This window comes from Castanea sativa, chromosome 6, assembly GCF_040712315.1.
Source record: "Castanea sativa cultivar Marrone di Chiusa Pesio chromosome 6, ASM4071231v1".
Lineage (NCBI taxonomy): Eukaryota > Viridiplantae > Streptophyta > Magnoliopsida > Fagales > Fagaceae > Castanea > Castanea sativa.
This window is the reverse complement of record NC_134018.1, coordinates 37,589,211-37,612,954: the sequence shown is the minus strand read 5'-3', so window position 1 is coordinate 37,612,954 and position 23,744 is coordinate 37,589,211. Positions and strand designations below refer to the sequence as shown.

The window sequence follows — 23,744 nt, the reverse complement described above, 5'->3', positions numbered from 1 at the left end:
TAGGGGTTGAAATTTTACAAATTCTTTGTTTGGAAATTTAATGTGTTATATAAATTTCGATGTTCTTTTACCAAATGTCATCATTTTTTAGCATTTTAAAGAAAAGATCGAAGTTTTATTTATTTATTTATGAACGAAAAATGTGTAGAGGGATCAAAATCAAAACGTTTGATTCTTATTTCGTTTTTCTCCATTGATGAATTCTCTTCCTGCTTATCACGTTATAGAGTTTACTATCGGTTTGAGTATTTAGTAATTTCTAGTATGTATATATCAAAATATATAATTGTTGGTAGATTTTGTACTAAATGTGTCATAAAAAATTAAAAGCTAACTCATTCTTAAAAAAGTTAAAATTTAGTTTATTTTCAAAAAACGTTGAGATAAAAAGCAAAACCAAAAGGCCTTTTTACCAAACGCATTCTTCATTTGAGAATTTTTGAAAAAAGTATTGTTTTTTTAATTTTTGCCTTAGTTTTTTATGGTAAATAATTTAACTTTTTATTTTTTAGCTTTTAAAAACATATTTAATATGAAAGTTACCAAATATTTTAATTGGCAGATAAATTACTGGAAATAAATAATTCCTAAATGGATAATATTTGCAAAAAAAAAAAAAATTAAGACAAAAAGCAAAAAGCTTTTCCCAAACACTCCTAGAGTTTAGACCCTATCATCATTTCTTTCTACAAAAGTAAGAGAGAGAAGGAAAAAGAGCCTCAAATTTTGGGGTTGTATTTATTCATATATACATTCATTTATAAACGTTGTCATGATTCTTTACATAAGAGCATTCCCATGTGAAAACACAAAAAAAAGGGCATTTTTCACCACCAAATTAAAAGGCCACATATTTATTTTTTAGCATTAATTATTCGTACATCTGAAAATACATGCATTTTGGCATCACCAAAAAATATTTAATTTATTTTACATTTTCACTTTAAAAACATACCCTACGTCACATTCTTTATTTTACCATTCATCTCTTTACAATATTCTATTAAACTCACAGTACAACACAAAGGCAACTAAACCTAAAACCAATAGTAGCCAATGCTCTCATTGCCACCCAAATGCACACTGTCGACTCACCTTAGCCATGACAACCACCAAAACCACAATGAGAACAACAAATGATCTGCCAGCAGTGATCCACAACAACATACATCCCACTCTTACAGAGTACAAACTTATCAAACTTAAAGATCAACTTAAAATCATTGTTGCTCAATAGTGAGCTAGATACAAGAGAGCATATGCTCAGCACATGCTCGGCACATGCAACAAATCATTCAAAGTAAGTTCTTTACCTGAAGTCATCTTCTCTTTCCTTTCAAGCTTAGAGGCTGAGGAGTTATCCACCAATATGCACTTAGAACCTACCCAAATTTACTCAAAGCACAAACTACAACAGACTCGTACAATAGTAAAATAGTTTCCGCTAATATAAACTTATGTGATGCAATTGTTGTTGCTAATATCTTATCACAACTTCCCAGCATGGAGAAAAAAAGTCTCTCATCGTATGAATGACTATTCATAATTTCAACACTAATATTAATTTGTTTTGTGTATATAAGAGATGGCACAGGTTGTCATTAATATAAGAATCATAAATATTATATTTCTTTTGACAACATATTAGCCCTGCAAATATTGCTTGTTGTCACTAATACTAAATAAAAATATTTATGTTTATATTTATTTTGGCTACATTTCAATGATGGCATTGTTTTGTTTTAGTTTCCTTTGGAGTATTATTGAGGATTTTTACAAAAAAAATGTTTATATAACAAATATATGTATTTCGAAATTCTAAAATTTTAGACAATGATCTACTTAATTCGCCAACCATATAAGCTGTAGCACTAATTGATAATACATGTATAAGATGTGAATATAAATATGAATTTATTTAAATTATTTATTATCATCGCAAAGCTATTTGTAGTATACAATAAAAATGTATAACAACAAAAATAAACATATAATGAAACATATGTATTGGGGATGAAGACTTACTAACGGTCTGTTCTAGATAATTAGAGACTTAACGCATATTAGGGATTTTGGCTTAGTAGTCCTTTGGACACTTAAAGACTTGAAAAAATTGTTCAAGGAATCTGCATTTGCATGGAATTTAAGGGCTAAGAATATTCAAAGTTTAATCAAGTAAGGAAGATATAGCAAATGACTTATAAATAGGAAATATGACAAATTTAAGAATTACCAAGAAATTGAAGATAGCAGATGGGCCAAAATCATCTCTCCTCTCTTTGGCCAAAAGTCCAAATAATGAAAAGAGATATTTGTATTGAAACATTAGCAGAATTACATTCAACAATAAATTCTAATTGATGCTTATAAAAGAAAATTCCCAACGTACAAAACCTTTTAACAACTTTAAGTCTTTAAACCCAGTTGGGTTTATTGATTGTCATTCAATATTCAATATTTTACTAAAAATTGAAATCATTTCAATTCATCTATAATCATTATACTAAAATAATGAAGAAGGAATCTTCATGCTTAAAATAACTAATCAAAATTCATATAAAAATGGGTTTAGATGTCAAAAGTTAGGACATTGAGTTTAATAGCTTTGAAATTTAAAGAATATTATACATTTTTCTCTTCGTGTAGCTCTTAACACATTTTTCATACGAATATTGGACCAGCAATTCCACGGACTTAGTACACTTAAAGGCTACTGTTAATTTAACATATTTGTGCCTATCTAATAGTTAGGTTCATAATTTTTTTTGACTATTGGTTTTAAGTAACATTTATATTTCCAATTTTAATTAATAGTTTTCAAATTATTGGATAATTTTATAATTTTTTTGTGTCATTTTGCTTTGGATTGTTATTAAGGTTTTTGATGAAATCTTGTTTATTTGACAAACTTTCATATATCAAAATTCTAGAATTTTTTGCAATGATGCATATGATTTGCTATCATTTAAATCCTATTAGTAATGATGTAGTGTAATATACAACACAATATGTATAATCATAAAGATAAACATATAACGAAAGAAATATTTATTGAGTGTAAAGATGTGTTGATGGTCTGATCCAGATAATTAGGGGATTAGCGCCTATTAGACGTTTTGGGTAAGTGAACCTTTAACCATGTGAAGACATGAGATTTTTTTTTTTTTGAGAAACATAAATTGGCAGGTCATTTGAGGGGTGGGAACACTCATAATATAAGGGTTTAAAAACTCAAACTCCAGTAAAAAAGGTAGATAAGAGAATGACCTATCGATATTGTATTTTTTTCGATCTCGATTAATGTGCTAAGAATTTCGATTTAAACCCTAAAAAAAGGTGAAAATCACGTTTTTTAAAACCAAGAACTATATATATATATATATATATATATATATATATATATATATATATATATATATATATAAAATCATATTTATCCTGATTGGACGTCGGAACAAACCATTTTATCCAAGATTCCAAAATCTCAAACTTACCATTTTTGGCTAAGTTTGACCATCCCTGACTAACCATAATCGAGATTGGAAAAAAAGTATACTTTTTGATTCGATCGTTGTAGACACCTCATTTTGTACCCCTTACGACTCGAGTCTCCGTTCCCTAATTATGACATTACTTGAAGACCTAGGGTTGATTTAAGGCCCAATCTTGTGAATATTTAGCTTGAAGAATGTTTTGGTGAAGAAAAACCTGCAAGAAACCCTAAGTATGTGTGCGCATATTTCATGCATGTGCATGCATACTAAAAACATGCATACGCATACCTTGTGTATGTGCATGCATGTAGGGTTCTAGAAACACCTGTATGAAAAATTTTGATGAAAAATTGTGTAGAGTGAATCCCACATCTGTTGGGAGCCACCCTACACTCCTCTATGAACACTATAAAAAGGTCTCAAAGACCCTTTTCCCAAAACACGCTGAATTCCCTAAAAATAGTGAATTAAAGAGGAAGTTTTTATTCTAAAACATCATCAAGTTAAAGTTTTGCTTGATTGAAACCTTATTTTGTCTTGACCTTGAGTTTTAAGTTTACTAACCTTCTTGGCTTTGCCTTGATTAGATTGACTGAGGGGAATGGTCAAGTTAAAAGCTTAAATGAGTTCTTGTGTTTGAAGTAAGGGTCTAACCTTGTCTCTCTCATTTTTGTTGTTCTTTTTGTTTTATTGCTTTATTATTTGCTTTGATATCTCTATTGTTAGTTTAGGTTGTTATTTAATGCCCCTAAATCATAAATAATAAGGGTCTATTCAACCTAAATAATCCATAAAAATATTAAATAAATGTAACTAGCAACCTAAAATCTCATCATAATTTTCAAAGCTCTAATCCCATCAAAGATAAAACGTTCTCAAAATAATTCTCCAGTACAATATTTAATACCATAAAAATAATAATAAAATCTTCAGTTCCACAAAATAATATTTAACTGTTGTCTTTCAAGAATCTCTACTCCAATGATCTCTTTAATGTATCTATAAGAGGGAATAAAATGAGGAGGGGGGGGGGGGGAGGGTGAGATAACTCAAGAAGTGGAATTCACTAACATAAGGGTGTAGGAACAAACCTTTTAAATAAATAATTCATACAACAACGTTATAACTTGCAACCCATCAATAATTTAACATCAAACATTTCATATAAAAATATCATTGTATTGTAAGCCATTACGATATACCAACACCATTGTACAAACAATTTCCTAGGTTTTTCATGTGTTCAACGTTTATGCTTCGTTGATAGGGTTGTGTTGTCTCTCTTTTAGGACTGGAACCCCCCCTTTTCATTCCCTTTCTTAAGGGTGGTTCCTTTGAAACCTATAGGTGCAATCCCTTGCTAAGTAGCTCACTTTTCGGATCCTTAATGGTATATTCCCTTGTTAAGGAGGTACCAAATGTGCATTGTCCCATTCTTTAGGACCATCCCTTGCTAAGGACTAGCTGCAGTATGATTGTCCTTTACTAAGGACTAAATACAACACTGAGCATATAATCACGACTTGCCATAGGATTCAAAACAAATTTCAAGATACATACAACAAATAATCCAGTCATAATACTAAAAAATACAAGAATTTATCCACAGATACAAGTTTAAATAAGTTTAGGTTGTCCCACAAGTTTTTCATATAAGAAATAGTCAACATTTCCATACAATGTGCACATCAAACATTTACTGAATATCAATATATTTATAGAATATCAACATATTTCTTGATATAAGAATAGTTTAATAATAAAAAATGTTTTGGGAAAACCCCAAAATTAGTAAATACCACTTACCTTATATTTGTAAACATAAAATCAACCACCCTTGAGTCAAAATAAATCAGTAGAATTAGAATTTAGTAACACCAAAATAGATCCATCAATAAAAGAATTTCCCACTAAAAACCTATTTTCATACTTAACAATATAATCTTGGACAACAATGATATTTCCAAAATATTCCATTTGTTTACTTAATTGTCTAGTTCACTTTCAACTTTGATCCAATTGTTTTATTTCACATATTTTTACTATCTATTAATTGGCATAATTGTACTGCAACACTATAAAACTCTAGCATTTCATTATATGTCTAGCCATCATATGATCTACTATTCCTTAGAAGCCACATGTTATATTCATATCTGATCAATTTAATATTCATAACTATTAACCAAATAGTAGAAGTCACATATTATATTTTTATCTAATCAATCTTAAAGCCTATGGAGGACCATACAACTATATGTGCTATTTTTATCTAATCCATCTTTAAGCCTATGGAGGACCATATGGCTATATGTACCATGTCTATTTCAATATTGTAACAATCATAGGTCAGCTTTCCCATTAATATAGTGATAGGTTTAGATTCATGAAACCCAACGCCAATTATTTTACTAGGTACCAAAATAATAGATGCACAAACCCATGTCTTCCTATAAGAGTGAGGTCAATTGCTAGCCATATAATAATTCCAACTTTCTAAAATTACAACAAGACAAAACCATACTTGCAATTCTCACGCATAGCTGTAGAGTAGAAAAAAAAAGGTTCAATTGTGTGTTGCGGCTAAAACAAAAGAAAACCTCTTATATATATATATATATGTAGGGCTGTCCACGAGTCGGGCTGGGTTGGTTTTCGACCAAGCCCAAACCTGACCTGCTGGCGTCAGATGGAAAGAAGAGTGACTTGAAATCGACCGCCAATGTCAATCGGTCAGTTCGATTTTAGGTTCGGGTGGAGATCAGGTTTGCTAGGTCGGTTTCAAGTTGTCAACGGAGCTTTAAATGTCACTAACATATGAAAAAAAAAAAAAAAGCGCCGGAATTTGCAAAATCATCGTCGGAAAATGTAAAAACTCACAAGATTTGCATCAAAATCGGATTGCCGAGCCTCTTCTCAAAATCGCTGAAATCTGCTGGGAATGGCCGGATCTGGCTAAATCTCACCAAATATGGTTGAGAACTTACTGGATCTCCTCGAATTTGAGCTTGATTTCATCGGATTTGTATATAATGCATGTCGGGTCGGGTGGCTCAGGTTTTGGAGAAGAAAACCCGCCACTCGACTTGCTGGCGTCGAGCCTTGGGTGCAGAAACCTGAAACCGACTAATGGGAGTGTCAGTTTGGGCTGAAATCGGGTAGAGATCGAGCAGGTTGGCCGGTCTGGCGGGTCACGGTCGGGTCTGGACACCCCTATATATATGTATAGTTTAAGAGGTAAAAGGCTAGGGTTTTTTAAAACTTATCAAGACCCATATATTTACTTATACCATTTCACTTGAGCCTCTTATATTATAATAATTATCTGATTAAATATCTTAGGCCCAAATTAATCAAATCCATTTAATTGTGGGTCTCATATTTAATTTATGTATATAAAATAAATTAGTAATAAAATTATAGGGTGTTACATGTTTAGTTTTTGTATTTGAAGCATAATAATAGGTTGCTTTTAGTTGTTGTTTTTTGTGTTGTTTCTAGAATTGAGTTTCTAGGCATGTATGTGTTTGCATGCTTCATGCATGCGTATGCATATTCGTGCCCAAAAACCCGTAGTTAGGGTTCTTGATGTTTTGTTTGTTTTTGTCTTGTTTTTCTTAACTACCTTTCTGCCTTCTTTTTCTCATTCACACACACTCTTTCTCATGCTTATTTTTTTTAAACTCCTCAATTTTAGCTAAATTTAAAAAAGTTTTCCTAACGACTTTCTGCCTCCTCCACATAAAAAAAAAAAGCTTTTTTTTTCTCTAACTCTCTCTTGCATTTTTTTGTTGTTGAAAAACTCACTCTCTCTCTCTCTCTCTCTCTCTCTCTCGTTAGTCATCCAGGGAAGAAAAAATAATTGTAGTAAATAGAGACATGGAGGTTTAACTTAATCTATTACCAAGTAGTTATCTAATTTTTTTCCAAAAAATAAAATGCAGTTATCCAAATTTAAAATTCCACCAAAACCCGTTATGAAACGCTAAAAATCCATATTCAAAACTCAAAAATTCATCTCCAAACCCACTGCTACAGTTATATGTACTTTTTTTTCTTATTTATTTTTCATTCTACATGTCTCTCCATCTCTATCATCTTCTCTTTCTTCTTCAAATTCTAAAAAATAAATCCAATCTTGCACATCTATTCTTATATTCCCACTAATTTTAAAGGAAGAAAATCACTCAAAACTCAATTAGGAAGGTATGAACATGCCATTTGTTTTTAATAAATTTCATTATATAGCTTTCTCTTTTCCCTTGTCTTTCTTTTTCTCTAATTGCTCCATAAAAAAAGAAGAGCCCTATATGTGAAGCTCATGTGATCATACCCTTATTTTAAAATGAAGGGTTAAATGTGTTAGAGAAATTTTAGGAGTTTTAGTTAATGTTTCATTAAATTAAGACAATCATTCCCATAGCTAATTTCATAAGTTGTTAACTTATATAATTATGAGTGGTCATTGTAAAATAATGGGTTGCACAAGGCAAAAAATATCTACTATTCATAGAGTCACAATCACACAGATTAGCAAGTTGTGATTTGAGTGTATGATTGATTATGTCTTTAAAATTACAGTTTCTAAAAAATAAAAGTCTTTAAAATTACCAAACCACCATTACCATATGACATCATACCACTAGTTATCAGATTATTATCATTACTATTATCATCGGTATAAAAAATATCATAATATTTTAATTTCTTAAGTTTTAAATTTTTAACTGTACCCAACTGAAAAATGTAAATTTTAATCTCATCAATTTAATTCATACCGTTATGAAAGTTTTAACAAGCTCACAAATTCTATGTTGAAATAATATTAATGATAATCAAGAAATTAAGAAAATAGGAGAACCAAAAAACCTTCAATACCCCCAATTCTTTCTAAATGATGTAAATACCCCTGGGGGAAATGAACAGTAGTGTGATACTGACGAGTGAGTGAAAAGTGAAAAACTCCTTGAGATCTCAAAAACCTTCCTTGACACTACCTTCATTTCCCTTGGAAAAATCAGGGGTTATTTAGATTTGCTGTTTCCAAAACTTATAATTCTGTTTTCATAACTCATAACTCAAAAATTGTGGGACCCATGGCTGAGAAGTCTGTTTGAATTTTGTTTCCATCACTCAATTCTCTGATTTTTGAGTGATGAGTTTTGGAAACTGAAAACACCTAAACTCAGTTTTCAATTGCATTTTCGTAATTAAACACACATTCATGGGACCTACGGCCAGAGACAAGTCACATCAGGCGCACCTTCTTCTTCTTCTTCTTCTTTCTTTCTTCTTCACAGACTCACTCCAACGACCATTTTTTTTTTCTTTTTCTTCATTCTTTTTCTTTCTTTTTTTCTTCACAGAAATACCAAATATACTCTATCAAAAAAAGGAAAAAAAGAAAAGAAACACATAGGTACCAATTTCTCAGACCCAGAAAATCAAACCCATAAACACATGAGTTTGATCATACACACTAACACAGAAACACAAACTCACAAACATGTTCACCATGGGTCTTAGGCCGTTGCTGCCAAGCATGTCGGATTTTCTGTTGGGGTCTGGGTTCGATCGGCTTTTGGAGCAACTGTCACAAAACGAATTGAATGACGTCGTCTCGAGGTACAAGAACCTGCCGGCTTTGAAGTCGGCGATCAAGTCGATGCCCACGATCCAAATCGACGAGACCTAGGTAGAGTCTTACTGCGCCAATCAACGACGCTACACATCAAAGGTGGGAGATCGGCGCTGTTCCTACACCGTTCGGCGCCGCTGCTACACCAATCAACACCTATCGTCTTCTATCTTACCTGGGTTCAGGTTTGTGTTAGGAGAGTAACAGGGCAATGGTTATTGAAGGAGAAGAAAATGAAATGAAAAGAGTTAAGGGAGGCGGGTAGGCTAACTATACTCACTGACATGGTGCTCTGGCAGTGGGTCTCACAAACAGTAGAAATATATGAGTGATGTGAAGCGAAAACAAAAGCCAAACGGGTGGGTATTAGAAAATTGGGGTATTTTAAGTTGATGAGGAGTGAAGGAAAATAAATTACTCTAGACCGTCCATGGTCATCCATACCAGCAGTCGTTCACAAGAAAGCACAAGGACGAGGCTAACGTCTACGGTCATCCATAAGAAAGAAAGAGGACGAGGCTAACGTCCATGGTCGTCCATAGACGAAAGCACATTCGCATAATCAAATTTGGCAACCGCATCTACTCGTCCTAGGGAAGCTACCAACCTCGTCTTGAAGGAGCTCGTCTCATATGAGGAACGACCTCCCTTAGAAGCGTGGTATATGCAACAAGAGGATCCCTGGACGAGCCCTTGACACTTAGGAAAATTCCTGAGTGCATACCACCACTCCTTAACATGCGCATAACTTTTAGTGGCCGTTATAGGAGAAAAATATTACTCCTAAACGGTTGTGGAAGTTATCCTTGAACCCTCACACCTCCTCAAATCCAGGGGAGGTTACAAGCCTAATAACTGTTCTTAGGACACTATGTAAACACTTATTTAGACCAAACAAATGTACGTTTTTTACATTTTTTCGAAAAGTTGGAACTCCAAAATTAAAGAGAGAAAACTAACTTTGTCATCGGAGGGTTCTTGGCCGGCAACCTCGGTCACCTTTGATCGTTGTTCTTTCTTTTTCAGGTCATCAAAACAGCCAGAAGTCCTTTCGGATACGAAGTATCCAGCCTACTGATTTTCTTCTTATCATCATAAGTGATGAGTGATAAGTGACGAAAATTGAGTGAGGAGTGATGAGTGATAAAAAAAAAAAAAAAATCCAAACAGGGTCAAATTCTCTCTCTCTTTTCGATTCCAACTAAAATCACCAGAGGTAGCACCAACCACATCTCTCACCGCTCGACACGTCACACCCACTCTACCCTGCTTTAAGGCTTAACTTCTCCATCATCATCATCGTCATCAACTACTGGATTCCTCACACCCGGTATACTCTCTCTTCTACTCCCGTACACTCAAAGTTTGAATTTTCACCCTTGAATTACTCCTTTAATTACAACTGAACCATTACTTTATAACTACATTGTTACTTTCTACTGAACTTGTTTTGGCAATCTTTGTTTGTATTTTTGTACTATTTTGAGGAACAGTTTGAATTTGAGGAATTTCGGATTTTCATGGTGGCATTGTTGTGGGTTCAAAATCGCTGGGTGTGTTTGTAGATTGTAACTCACCAATCAGAATTACATATAAAAGCAACCATTTTTTAGTGTAAGAGGAGAAATGGGGTTCTTTAAAAAAGTGGTCTTTTTGATCAAAGATGCTATATTGGTGAAATCATTATATAAAAGATGGGAATTATTTTGCATAGTGATTGATTCTCTTGCACCAATCATTTATGTAGGGATTTTTCCTGTGTAATGTCATTGTGAAATGCATATCAAAGTAAAAATTTCTAGCTTTGTGATCATGGGAAGTTTCAAAACACATGAATGTTAATTTGGAGTAAGTTGGGTTATGCCGCAATCTGTTGTGGAGCTTCTAGCTTGTTGGCAAGGCAGGTTTGGTCGTTTTTAAAATGGTCATATATGGTTAATTGTTTCCTATTGCTTAATGTGGTGTCTTTTGAGGGAGAGAGATAGGTGTTTTGAAGATAATGAGAGATCCATACTAGACCTCAAGTTATTTTTCTTTAGAACTTTATTGGATTGGTTGATTGCTATGTGAAACCAATCATTTTATCTTTTCTTGATTTTCTTGATTCTTGTAATTTTTGTACTTGAATTGTTGACCACTTGTACACTCCTATGTACTAGGGTGTTCCATTTTTGATATCAATAAAACTTATTACTATTTAAAAAAACACATGAATGTTAATTGGAAGTTTGAGACAGAAAGAACACGCAATAGTTGTTGAAGTGGTAGATTGAGATAGAAAAGATATCAAAAGCCATCTAAGATAGTTTGACTATATTTAGTGTAAAAGTAGTGCATACATGAAAAGATGATCTGCTTTGGGGAGAAGGCATTACAAGGATAAGATGAAAGGTGACAAACATGGGTCAAAGTTGTGTGAGAAGACACACTAGTAGATTATTTAATAGAGGATAATTCACTAAAAGAGAGAATCGATGTAGTTGAACCTAAATACTAAGTTTTTTTGGTCTTGTAGATTAGAGCTTTGATGTTTCTAAATTTGTTTTGTGTGGGTTTATTTCTCATATGATATGGAGCAAAATTAATCAAGGCGCAATTATGGGAGAGGAAAACCTCTGTTAAATAATTGAAATGTTATGATGTTAGCTTGTGTTAAATTCAGTATGTAAACCCCCTCTCACTATCTCTCTCTCTCTCCCTCCTTCTGGTGTTCTAAAGTTATATTTCTTTATGTTTGCATCTAGGTTCTAGCTTTGAACTTATGATGGAAGTTCAAGATCCCAATGAACATAATGAAGGAAAAAAGATGCTTCCACCACCTGTTGGAACCTTTCAGACGCGTGAAGAACTTCTCAAACATGTTCGTGACTTTGTCCTGACACAGGGTTATATGGTATCCATTAAGGATTCTTCAAAGGATAGGTATGTGAACATTGCTTGTGATAAAGGTGGTGTTTATCGTAAAAGACTTAAGAATGGTGAAAACATGCGTCAAAGAAAGACTGCTTCTCGGCTTACTAATTGTCCCTTCCAAGTTGTGGGAAAAAAGGATGATGACTTGTGGATGCTAACCATTAAGAATGGAGAACACAATCATGAAAAGGAGGTATTACTAATAAGAGAAATGACTGCAGCAGGTAAAAGGCCACGTCAAATTCTCAAAGCTTTAAGGCAACGAAACCCAAGTCTTGTATCAGATTCAAGTAATGTTTACAATGTCAAAGCTAAGATCCGTCGAGAGAGTTAATCAGGTGAGGAATATCCGAAGTATTTTTTCATGGTTCTTTCACTCTTCTATCCTTTTCTGTTCCAAATTCAACTTTATCTTGTTGGCTTGACACTTCTGTTTCGATGTGCATAAATCACTCTCAGGCTAAGTGGCAAATCTAACTGTTTTATAGGAGTCTACTGGGAAAGAAGGGGAAGGTAGTAAGGGGTACCGCATAAGTGCATTTAAGCTTAGGAATAGCAATGGGATGGTCAATGATATAGTTGATAATGAGATTTACTGTATATATCTACACAACAATACCTATCAAAAAATCTACACAACAATTTATTATATAAGTTTTCACTTTTTGTCATTTTTTCAAATCATCCTTTTAGTTTATATATATATATTAATTTAATTTTCAAAGTTACAAATAATACTAAAACCATGTTAGTGTTAACTAATTAGATATTTAGAATTCACTTTCCTTTGGATAAAACAAATTATGATAAAATTAGGTTTCATCTTCTTTAAACTAATTCTAATTGAATTGGGCTTGTTTTCTTCTTTTGTTTTTTTTTTTTCAAAAATTATTAAATTTAACTTATTTATAATAATTATTAATTAAATATGTATAGTATATAGGAGTAAATATATTGTAATGACTCAGGAAAAAGCACCAGCCACATCTGCACTATACCTCAAAATGACCAGTCACAATTGAAGTCCTTGTAGTTGTTAATAAAGCCTAGATCTACCCAATAAATAACACACAATTAATCAATTAAATTGGGGCATCACAATCTCCCATACTTAAATTCTTAATATTCTCGTTAAGGCCCACTTTGTGGGGTAGCGTCTATGAGCCCACAAGGGATTACCGGGCTGGCTCTGATATCATATGTAATGATCCAAGAAAAAACACTAGTCATATCTGCACTATACTTAAAAAGGACTAGTTATAATTGAGGTCCTTGTAATTATTAAAAAAGTCCGGGTATACCCAGTAAATACTGGATGTGAGACTCATCACACACCCACACAACACACAATCAATTAAATTTGGACATCACTTATATTTTATTGAATTTTCTCATATGTTGCGTAGATTTTTGTAAATATATATTGGATTGGATAAGGATTTGGACTTACAAACCCAAAAGGCGGAGAAAAAAAGTTCCACAGGTTTCACTTGCTAGTCTGTTATAGTCATTGACAGTGAAAAGAATGCAACCGTCCTTATAATAGAAGGTAAATTTCTTGAGGCCGGGTTTCGCAAAGTTTGATTCAAAGTTCATGGGTCATGGCCATGAGGCGAACGGCATAAACAAAAATGTCATGGTTCGATGGGCTGCCAGTTCATCCGGGCCCAACTAATCGCCGCTGATAAGATCACCAATCATTTGCGTAATTCTGACTAAAAGGAATAAATGGGCCACTTACTGTGATTTTTTGAACACCCCAAAAAAGAATTGGGCCCACAAACACCCCTCTCTTCCTTCGAAAGAGAAAAAGATAAAAAGAAATATCTCTGATGGATTGGTGGGCCTCTCCTTGTGTAAAAGCTTCTACACATTTAAAACATCCTTTTCATCTTTATTTTTCTTTTTTCATTTAAAGTACTCTAAAAACTAAAATTTTTTATTACTTATTAGAGATAATACAAAAATATTATTATTAGTTTAAATTTTCTTCCCTTTAATTTGTAATTTTGGAAAAGTCAATTTGAATTAAACAATAAAGATCATTTTGCAAGGATAAAACTTAATATATCCCGTTTCACAATTAAATTTAAATAGTATTTTATTTTAATTAGGAAATTTAAGGATCCGTTTGTTACGTCTGTTTAAATAACAGTTTTTAATTTTTTTGAAAATACGTGTAGATAAAAAAATGTGTAAAAATATATATAATATTGTTTAAAAACTAAAAATATGTGTTTAAACTCGCATACCAAACAAAGCCTAAATGTCTGCCCACTAAAGTGGACAGCAAAGAGTATTCTATTAGATAATGTCAAATTTAATGTGTCGAGGGTTTCATACGTATGGTTTGACAATATGATAGTAAGCAATAAATTTTTTATTTTTTTTATACAAGATAAAAATTCGATTCTAAGATAATTTAAGTATATATGCGTGTAAAGTTCTCTCTTAAATACTTGAACCTCGACTTTTGCACTTTACTCTCTATAAATAAATACTTATGAAGTGACCATCGCACACCTTAACTGCAATGATAATAGTAAGCAGTAACTAGTAAAATGGAAATCTGTACAATTCTCAAAGCATATTTGAAGCCAAAAATAGTGGTTGTACGTACTTCAATTAAAACCTTGTCATCTACACAAGAAGGACGTTGATACATGCATCCTCCTCGTGCATGCATAAGATAATTATTACATGCGTGTACACACTACACACATGTAATGTTAATGATAGAGGATCTGATTCGTTTTGCGCAGCCCCAAAAAAAAAAAAAAAAACAAAAAAAACAAAGAAACTGTAACACTTACTCTCTGGCTCTCTTTGTGTTCTTCATCAGGTTCAATGGCCATGAACATGGGCAGTTGTGGAAGCGGGGTCACGGGAGTGCAGGTGCAGCAAAATGGTGAAGATGGCCGCGTTAGCGTGTCGTCATTATTGAATGAAGAGGTGTACTTGGAGTTGGAGTTGGAGAGCAAAGCAGTGAGTGATACGAAGGCTTTAGCAGTTGAGCTCTGCCGCCACTTCTACTCGCTTGGCTGGCTTTCCGGCACTGGAGGCAGCTTCACTCTTAGAGTCCACCACCACCATGACGCCGTTTCTACACCTTCCCATCTCATTGTCATGTCCCCTTCTGGTATGGAAACACTACTGTAACACTCTCTCTCTCTCTCTCTCTCTCTATATATATATATATATATATGCAAGCACGTGTGTTTTTACTGCCCATGTGCATGCACGTTGCTGTTGCATGTGTTTATGGTTGTACTACTACTTTATTGCTTCATTTTAGAGAATAAGTGCATCTTATGTAGGTGTTCAGGAGGAGAGAATGGTTCCAGAGGACATGTAGGTGCTATCTTCGGATGGGTTTCTATTGTCGACACCCATTCTTAAGTCATATACCCATGCCGCTCCCAAGTGTACCGATTGTGCTCCTCTTTTCATGAAGGTAACTGCCGATTTTTTTTTTTTTTTTTTTTTCCTTTCTTGAGCTGTAATCTACTATACGGACTTCCATCTCATTTGGGATATTGAATGGACGAAGTGTTCCTCCAAACTAAGTTAAAGGAGTAGTAGCAGTTTATAAGGTTGTCCATATGTATTAAATGACATGGTTGATTAAATTATTTAAACAAGTCACAATTTTTAAGTAAGTCATGTAACTAAATATACATGTAGACATGAGCTTTGCATGTGTATCATTGTCAACTAGTAGAATAATAGAATAGGTTTTTTTATTTTTCAAATACTTATGCGCAACAATTCTTGAATTGCGTTGGATGTTTGTTGAGAGTCATTAATAATGCAGGAACATTTTCGTTCTTTTTAGAATATAAATGCAGACTGTATGCAGCAATTGTGTTCATTTTAGGCAGATCCTATCACCCTTTAAGAAATTCTATCGGTCATATTCAGAAAGGTTCTGATCCCTTAACATCTTTATCGAACAATTGGAAACTCTTGAGCTAACGACTCAGTTGTTGATCCTCTATATCAGTACAAAAACTTGCAACAAAGTCTGCCACATCTTTAGTTTCTCAACTTTCTCTGTTGAGTACCCTAAAATCCTTTATTTTCTTTTTACTGCTAGTCACTGTGTTTCTATTATTTGGTTGATCTATCTAAAGCTCATTCTTTCTATGTAGAGAATATGGTTGGTATATGGTCATAGTCATTGAACAGTAATTGATGGGCTGATAACTATCACTCTCTCTGTTCCTCAAAGATTGTTTGCATTTCCCATTTGTCCCCTTTGAATGTTTGCCAAATTGAAAAGTCAAGGCTGATCTTCTTTTAGTTTCTTGCGATCTTCTTTTAGTTTCTTGCATTCTCTGCATGCTCAAGTCTTCTTATCCTCTGTTTTCATTGCTTTTAAAATTAAAACAATGGGGACTGTTTTTAAAATCAGTAAATGAGGAAGTATATTTTTCACAAACAATCTCTTCAAAATGCTGACTTTTTTGTACGAGGAAAATATTTTGTAGCATGAAGGGAATATTCCTGTTGTTGCTTAATTGTTTTTGCTCTGAGCAGTGATTATCCATCTTCTCTATGTTATTCAGGTATATGAGATGTGTAATGCTGGGGCTATTATTCATAGTCATGGGATGGAGTCTTGTCTCATTACAATGATCAATCCTCTCTCCAAGGAATTTCGAGTAATCTTTTGAACGTTAGAAATTATTACTGGGAGTGAAAAATTCAATTCTTGCTTTTCTTTGTTTTTCTATGAATAATTTTTGTTTTTGTTTTCCCATTCATTTTCATTGATCAACTAGTCAAATTGATATATTCTTTGTAGATTGCACTTGCATTTTGTTTGCCTTTTGTTTATTCTGACTTAGCCAAATAATTTGGAGGATTTTGGCAACAGTGTTTTTGCAGAAATAAGAAATTTATTTTAAGGAGTTCTGTAATCTCTCTGCTTTATTGAAAACAGTGCTAATAATGTAATGGTCAATCAAAATGTTAATATATATATTATACAAATTTCAAACAATGGATTGATATAGATTTTGGACATTTATCTTTTCAATATGAATAAAAATTTGGAGAGTGAGGTTATGGATTCAAGACCCAAACTTACTAGTAAAGAAAAGACATTTATATTTTAGACATAAATTCAGGCATATACCTTGTTACATTTATCCCAATCTTCTAATGGATACAAGCCTTCATTTCTTACCTTGATATTTTCTTTATAATTTTAATTTTTACTAATGCTATTTTTGATATATAAGAATTTAGTATTTCAGTTGAATTGGAACTTGCATGTGTTCTTTGCTATGTTTCCATCTGGTAGTATTTCAGTTGAATCTTTGAGGCACTGTTTAGCAGTTGTGAGCTTTTCCCGTAATTTTGTAGATCACTCATATGGAAATGATAAAAGGAATTTGTGGACATGGTTATCATGATGAGCTTGTGGTCCCTATTATTGAGAACACTGCCCATGAAGGGGAGCTCTTGGAATCTCTAACTGAAGCGGTACTTTTCTCTCTTTAAACTGAAGCTTCAAACCATTTTAATAAATTGTGTAAACCACATTTTATGTCTTCGATTCATACTTTCTTGTATCTTATTGATGCCTTAGAAGTTTCTGATAAGTAATTTAGTTTGAAATTTCCTGCTGTCTATCAGTTAGATTTTTAATTAACTCACTGAAATTGGTCATACTTGCTGGTCAAGACTGAGAATTTTTTTGTGTCTTACAGATCAGAACTTATCCCAAAACAACAGCTGTACTTGTACGCAACCATGGGGTGTTTGTATGGGGAGACTCGTGGGTTAGTGCAAAGACTCAGGTCTGTCATAGCAATAGGAAAATTCTTTAACCACATTGATTATGAATGACCCAAACCTTTTGTTTAAAGCTTCAACATAAAACATATTTCTCCACTCGCAGAGATGATTTCTGAATTCTTTGGGGAACACAAGCTTATTGACCCTTTCTAATGATTGAAATCATTAGAAGGTTAGAATTATCGCAAATTTCATCAATGAACATGGAGCTTGGTCATGTTTGCCTTCCATGTTCCAGGTGTTTTTGTTGTAATTCCAATAGTCTTATTGGATGTGACTCCCCTAAATGTTATGTAGGGATGCTCACACGTTGGTTAGGCTCTCAACCTGAGCATGATTGGGTTTGAGAATTTAACACTGGATGCTGATCAATATGCATTAGGTAATTGACTGATGGTCTATTTTGGATTGAATGACGGGCCAGTCAGTTTCATTGAATGTCAGTGAGGGAAGAACAGACGGGCTACTGAACAAACCGAACATGCTTTCATTTGTGCACAAATGAGATAACAATATCAACCAAGATGAAAGTTGATGGAATATAACTTGACTGGATTCAGCAACAGTTGTTAGGAAATTGGTGGAGATCGCGTAAAAGCATGTTTGACAGGAAGGTGAGGCAACACAGAGAGAGAGAGAGAGAGAGAGGTGGGGGTAAAATGGAAAGATAAGGGTGGTTGGGACTTGGGAGGGACGTGTGTCAAAAATTAGAGGGGGTGAAATCTCATGCACCCAATGAGATTAAGCCATGTTCACAGCAAACAATGCTAAAAGGATTAGTTGGATCAGATTCTTCAGTTCAAGTTCCGACATCCGACAGAATTTTGGGTCTCGCATTTAAGATTTGTTCCTGCTGACTCATTTAGTAAAACTTCTTAAAATCGATTGGGTTGGGTGGTTTTATCAGGGAGGGCTAATTGTTGAGCACCCCTAATGTTATGTTAAGATGGATAAATAGAAATAAATGGAATGATAGGATTTGAAATGAGGAAATCCAATTAAAGATTGAGGTGGCTTCTATTGATGAGGGAACAAAAAAATTGTAGAGAAAGACAAAAAATAACATTAAAAGTAGTTAAAAAGGACATGTTAATTAAGGAAGTTACAGAGAATATTTTGTTAGATTTGATGGATTCTTGTGCTTTGATAGAACATATATGAACTAACTATGCTCTGTAACTGGCTCGATTACAACTAAGTTCTTAATTATCAGATCTTGGCTGTTGAAAATTGATAGTTATCATGTTCTTCCCCTAATTCATAAGTTGCTACATCAGGCTGAATGTTATCATTATCTCTTTGATGCTGCTATCAAGCTTCATCAGTTGGGGTTGGATTGGTCTACTCCAAGTCATGGTCCCATTCGCAATGTGAATGGATTTTGGGGATGCAGCAGGGCACTGAAGACTGGGGCTTTGAGTTTGGATGACATGATTGAACCTTCCCAAGTAAGTTTGGGATGCTCTCTCTGTCCAAGAAGGAATATTAGGATTAACAGTTTCCCAATACTGTTATCTTGCATTATGCTAGTAGTTCATTGAGGTGGGAGATTGTTTTTTTCTTCTTTCTTGGTATCATATATATTTTCCTTTTAATCTCGTGCTATTTATTGTGCAGCACTGTGTGCTTCTTGACATTGAAGGGGCAACAACTCCTGCATCTTTTTTTAGTGATTGTCTTTTCCCCTATGCCTGTGATAATGTGGGAAAGCATTTAGCTGCCACATATGACAGTGAAGAAACTCAAAATGATATCAATTTGCTGCGTTCTCAAGTAAGATTCTTTTGCTCACATTTGTTATCTTCAACTTTGTGGTACCTATTCTTATGCGATGTGATGCACATGTTTTAAAGGTTTCCCCACCATGTGTGCAGACTTAGATGCATACATAGGAAAATGTATGCATTACATAGTTTGTGCTACTCCGCCTTAATCTATGGTTGGTTCAATGAAATAATATTTTATTTACTTCTGGCTGATTTACTTTTCCCATCCCCCACCACAACCCAGAAATAAATAAAAAGAAAAAAGAAAAGGAAAATTGTGGACCAAAAAATCTCAATATATAAAGTGGCATGTTTACCTAATTCCATATATTTGGCATTTCGCAAGTGCATGTGAGTCTTTCTCATGCAGAGAGAGAGAGAGAGAGAGAGAGAGAGAGAGAGAGAGAGAGAGAGAGAGAGAGAGAGAGAGAGAGAGAGAGAGAGAGAGGTCACTAGTGATTGTTTGTGATGAATGTATATTTGATGCCGGGCCAAAAAAAGGAGTAAATATTTGAGTATCCACAGCAAATATTTGAGTATCCACAGCAGTGAAGTTATTTTTTTAGCTATTGGCACAACAAAAAGTTACTTTATCTATTTTACCTACTTCAGCATCAGTGAATTTATTTTAGCTTTCAACACAATAAAATAATATAAATATCACAATAAAATAATATATTTACTATAATAAAATAATATATTCATTGCAATAAACTACCAACAACCACCATACCCCAAACCCAATCACACCCAACAGCCACCGATTGCCACCATGTACATTCCACTACAAAAAAAAAAAAAAAAAACCCCAAACTGATCAATAGCACAAACCACAACCACTATCAACCAGGAACAACCACCCAATAACAACTAGCATGCCAAGAACAACCACTGCTAAAAATCCAAATTAGCCAAAAACCACCACACAAATCATCACCAACACAGCCACACCACCACTGACCCACGAAACCTAGCCAAACTGCCACCACGAAACCTACGAAATCCAGCCACACCACCAAAGCCGAATTCCTTTGCCTCGTTTCTACCTTGATTGGTCTCGTGGCGCTCTTGAGTTCGATGAAGGCGGTGCCGGTGGAGCTTGGATTGATGATGAAGCTTGGGTCGGCAATGGAGCTTGGATTGGCGGTGAGATGGAAAACTAGGCTTGTCGGCGTTGGGTGAGCGGTGAGATGGAGGATTGGGTGAGATGGGTCGGCGGCATGGGGCAAGGGAGTGGGCTGGTGACAGTTGAGCCGGTGACAGTTGAGAGAGGGTTGAGAGTTGAGAGAGAGGTGACTGAATCAGGTTGAGTAAAAAGAAATAGAAACAAAAAAAAAAAAAAAAAATTAATAGGAAATAGGAATAAAAAATTATTATTGTTTTAGCTTTCAGTTACAGTGCACAACCATATATAGCTATGTACTGTAGTAATGTAGGTAAAAATTTTACCTATACCACCACTAATGTAGCTTTTTGTACATAGTGGTGCTAAAAATAGCTTTCTAGCTTTTTAACACCATTGTTGTGGATGCTCTTAGATCAACTTTTGTCAATGGGTTCAGCAAATTTGGCTTTTCTTGGGCAGGTTCAAATTGATTTGGAACAAGGTGTTATTGGTACTGTGCCAATCCCGCTAGATTATGTTGGGAAAGAGTTGGTGATTGCATCTCTGGTTGCTAATGTGGCAGCAATGATTATGGCTGATAGGAAAGTCACTTCCCTGAAACAACTGCAGGTAAGTTTACTCTAGGTGTAATCTTATGGGTCTCTCTTTTGAACCTAGAGTGTGTTCACAACATGTTACTACATGTGCAGGGTCATATTTGGAGAACTGGATTCCAAAGCAATGAGTTTGTGGCTGTTGTATTTGATGATGTAGCAGAAGCTCTTGCGAGGTGGCATGCTTCAGGCACAAAGGTGCATCCTGACTAATGAAACTTCTCCTGAATCTAGCATTCTAGCTCTAAGAATACCCAATATTTGTTGTTGAACCGTTTTGACTCCTATAATGATTGTAAATTACATGTCTTCATTAATTCACTTGTAAGATTCATCGACTCTAAAGAAGTACTTTGTTTTGAAGTGAAAATCATCGGATATCCTTGTTTGTTTAATAATGAAACAAGTGACCATCAGATATATACAGCTGGAGCTCGTGCTTGAGAACATGTTACTGGTGACTTATAATCTAGGAAGCACAGACGCGGCGCCGGAGGTGCCGCACCCGCGTCCGACGCGGCGCGACGCGGCGACGCGCGAGGGACGCCGCTGCTCGCGCGTCGGCCACGTGTTGTCCTTTTTTTTCCAGCCGACTCGCGCCGACGCGGCTTGAATCGCGCCGACGCGGCGCCGATTCGGCCAGAATCGGCCAGAATTGGTCTATTTCAGCCGTATCGGGATGTATCGGCCGGCGGCCGAAACAGACCTCTAATCATGCTGCAACAGCCGAAAACAGCTCTAAATGAGACCCAAAAACCCTAAATCTATCATTCCTTAATTTTATTTTGAATATTTGTTGCTTTTTTTGTGTTTTCTTTTTGGTTTTGTGTTGTGTTTTGTGTTTCTTGCTTTTTTCTTTCTTTGTTTTGTGAATCAAGGCATAGTAAATTAGTAATATGTTTTTTAAGAATATTTTAATAGTAAAAATATATAGAAAATATAAATAAAAATATTTTTAATAATTTTTTAATTGCCGAGTCCCGCCGCACCCTCACCCACCTTTTTCAAAAATTGCCAAGTCCCGCACCCGTACCCGCACCCGCACCTGTACCCGTACCCGCACCCGCACCCGTGCTTCATAGCTTATAATTTCCTTGTTGGGGTTTCTTGAATACAATCTGAGCTACACTCACTAAGTTATTTCTGTTGTTTATAAAAGCTGATTATTTACCTCCAGAAAAAGTTTTTTCTTTGGTGTTCTAAATTTTAAGCTGCTAATATACAACACATCACTAAATGTGAGGATAACTATTTTTTCTCTCTCTTGTTTAAGGTGTACATATACTCTAGTGTTATTAGGGAGGCTCAACAGCTTCTATTTGCCAATTCTAACTATGGTGACTTGAAAAAATACTTAACGTGGATTCTTTGATACCACAGTGGGGTATGTTTTAATGCATCTTCCTGTTTTCAGATATTGATTTTTGTTTGTCGTAATTGAAGGAAGTTCATCTCATAACCTTATGTGTAGAAACAAAAAAGAGACACGTTGTTACGTTGAGATTTTCAAAACAGTGGGAATAGATAGGCCTGCAGACATGTTATTTGTGACAGATGATTTCCGAGAAGCTCTGGCTGCAGCGGCTGCAGGTAATGAGTTGATTGTGGCTTTAAAATTTACTTTCATAGTTATGCTCTGTGTGGCAATTGTACTTATTTATATTGAGTTTGCCCTTCTTACTTTATTAGTATGAGACTTGAAAGTTTTAGATCAAGATTGCAAGTTCACCTGGTTTTAACGGGTTGGGGTTTGGCACAGTGTGAGTTATCATTTTTAAAGCTTTTGCTGTTACTCTTCATCTGTTTTTATTTTATTTTTAAATTGTCGTTGAGAATCACTAAACAGTATCTTTGTTTCAAACAATGTTTCAGGTTTGGAAGTGATACTGTCCATACGACCTGGAAATGGACCTTTGCCAGAGAATCATGGATTCAGAACAATTGAATCGTTGCTGGAAATCCAACGTGATTAGTGATTAGTGCATATTTTCAATTTCAGGTAGCCTTGAACTTGTGTTATGCATGGACATTTTTTTTTTTTACAAGAATATAGTCGGCATTCAAATTTGTATGTATTATCATTAAATTGTAGATTTATTATGATTAAAAAAAATGTAGATTTAATACGTATGAAAACATAACAATGGAAATTGCCTGTAATTATTTACTTGTAAAGTTTTTTTTAACCAATTTAAATCAGATAGACGAAATCTGCATGATATTGTCTATTGTATATCTTGTTAAAATATCAAAGTAAGAGCATTCATATCAATGTCACCATATTTGCACCAAAATTTTAGCTAAACTGAACCTAAAACTCTACTTTTACTACTTTAAGAGCATCCACAGCAGTGGAGCTAAAAATTTAACAATTTAGCTCCATCAAAAGTTACTTTATCTATTTTACCT

The 23,744-nt window shown here is 34.4% G+C and overlaps 1 pseudogene; it reads left to right on the top strand.

Moving 5' to 3' along the window:
* The first annotated feature begins 14,892 nt into the window (after positions 1–14,892).
* On the top strand, positions 14,893–23,308 carry LOC142639895 (putative bifunctional methylthioribulose-1-phosphate dehydratase/enolase-phosphatase E1 2; annotated as a pseudogene).
* The last annotated feature ends 436 nt before the right edge of the window (positions 23,309–23,744 follow it).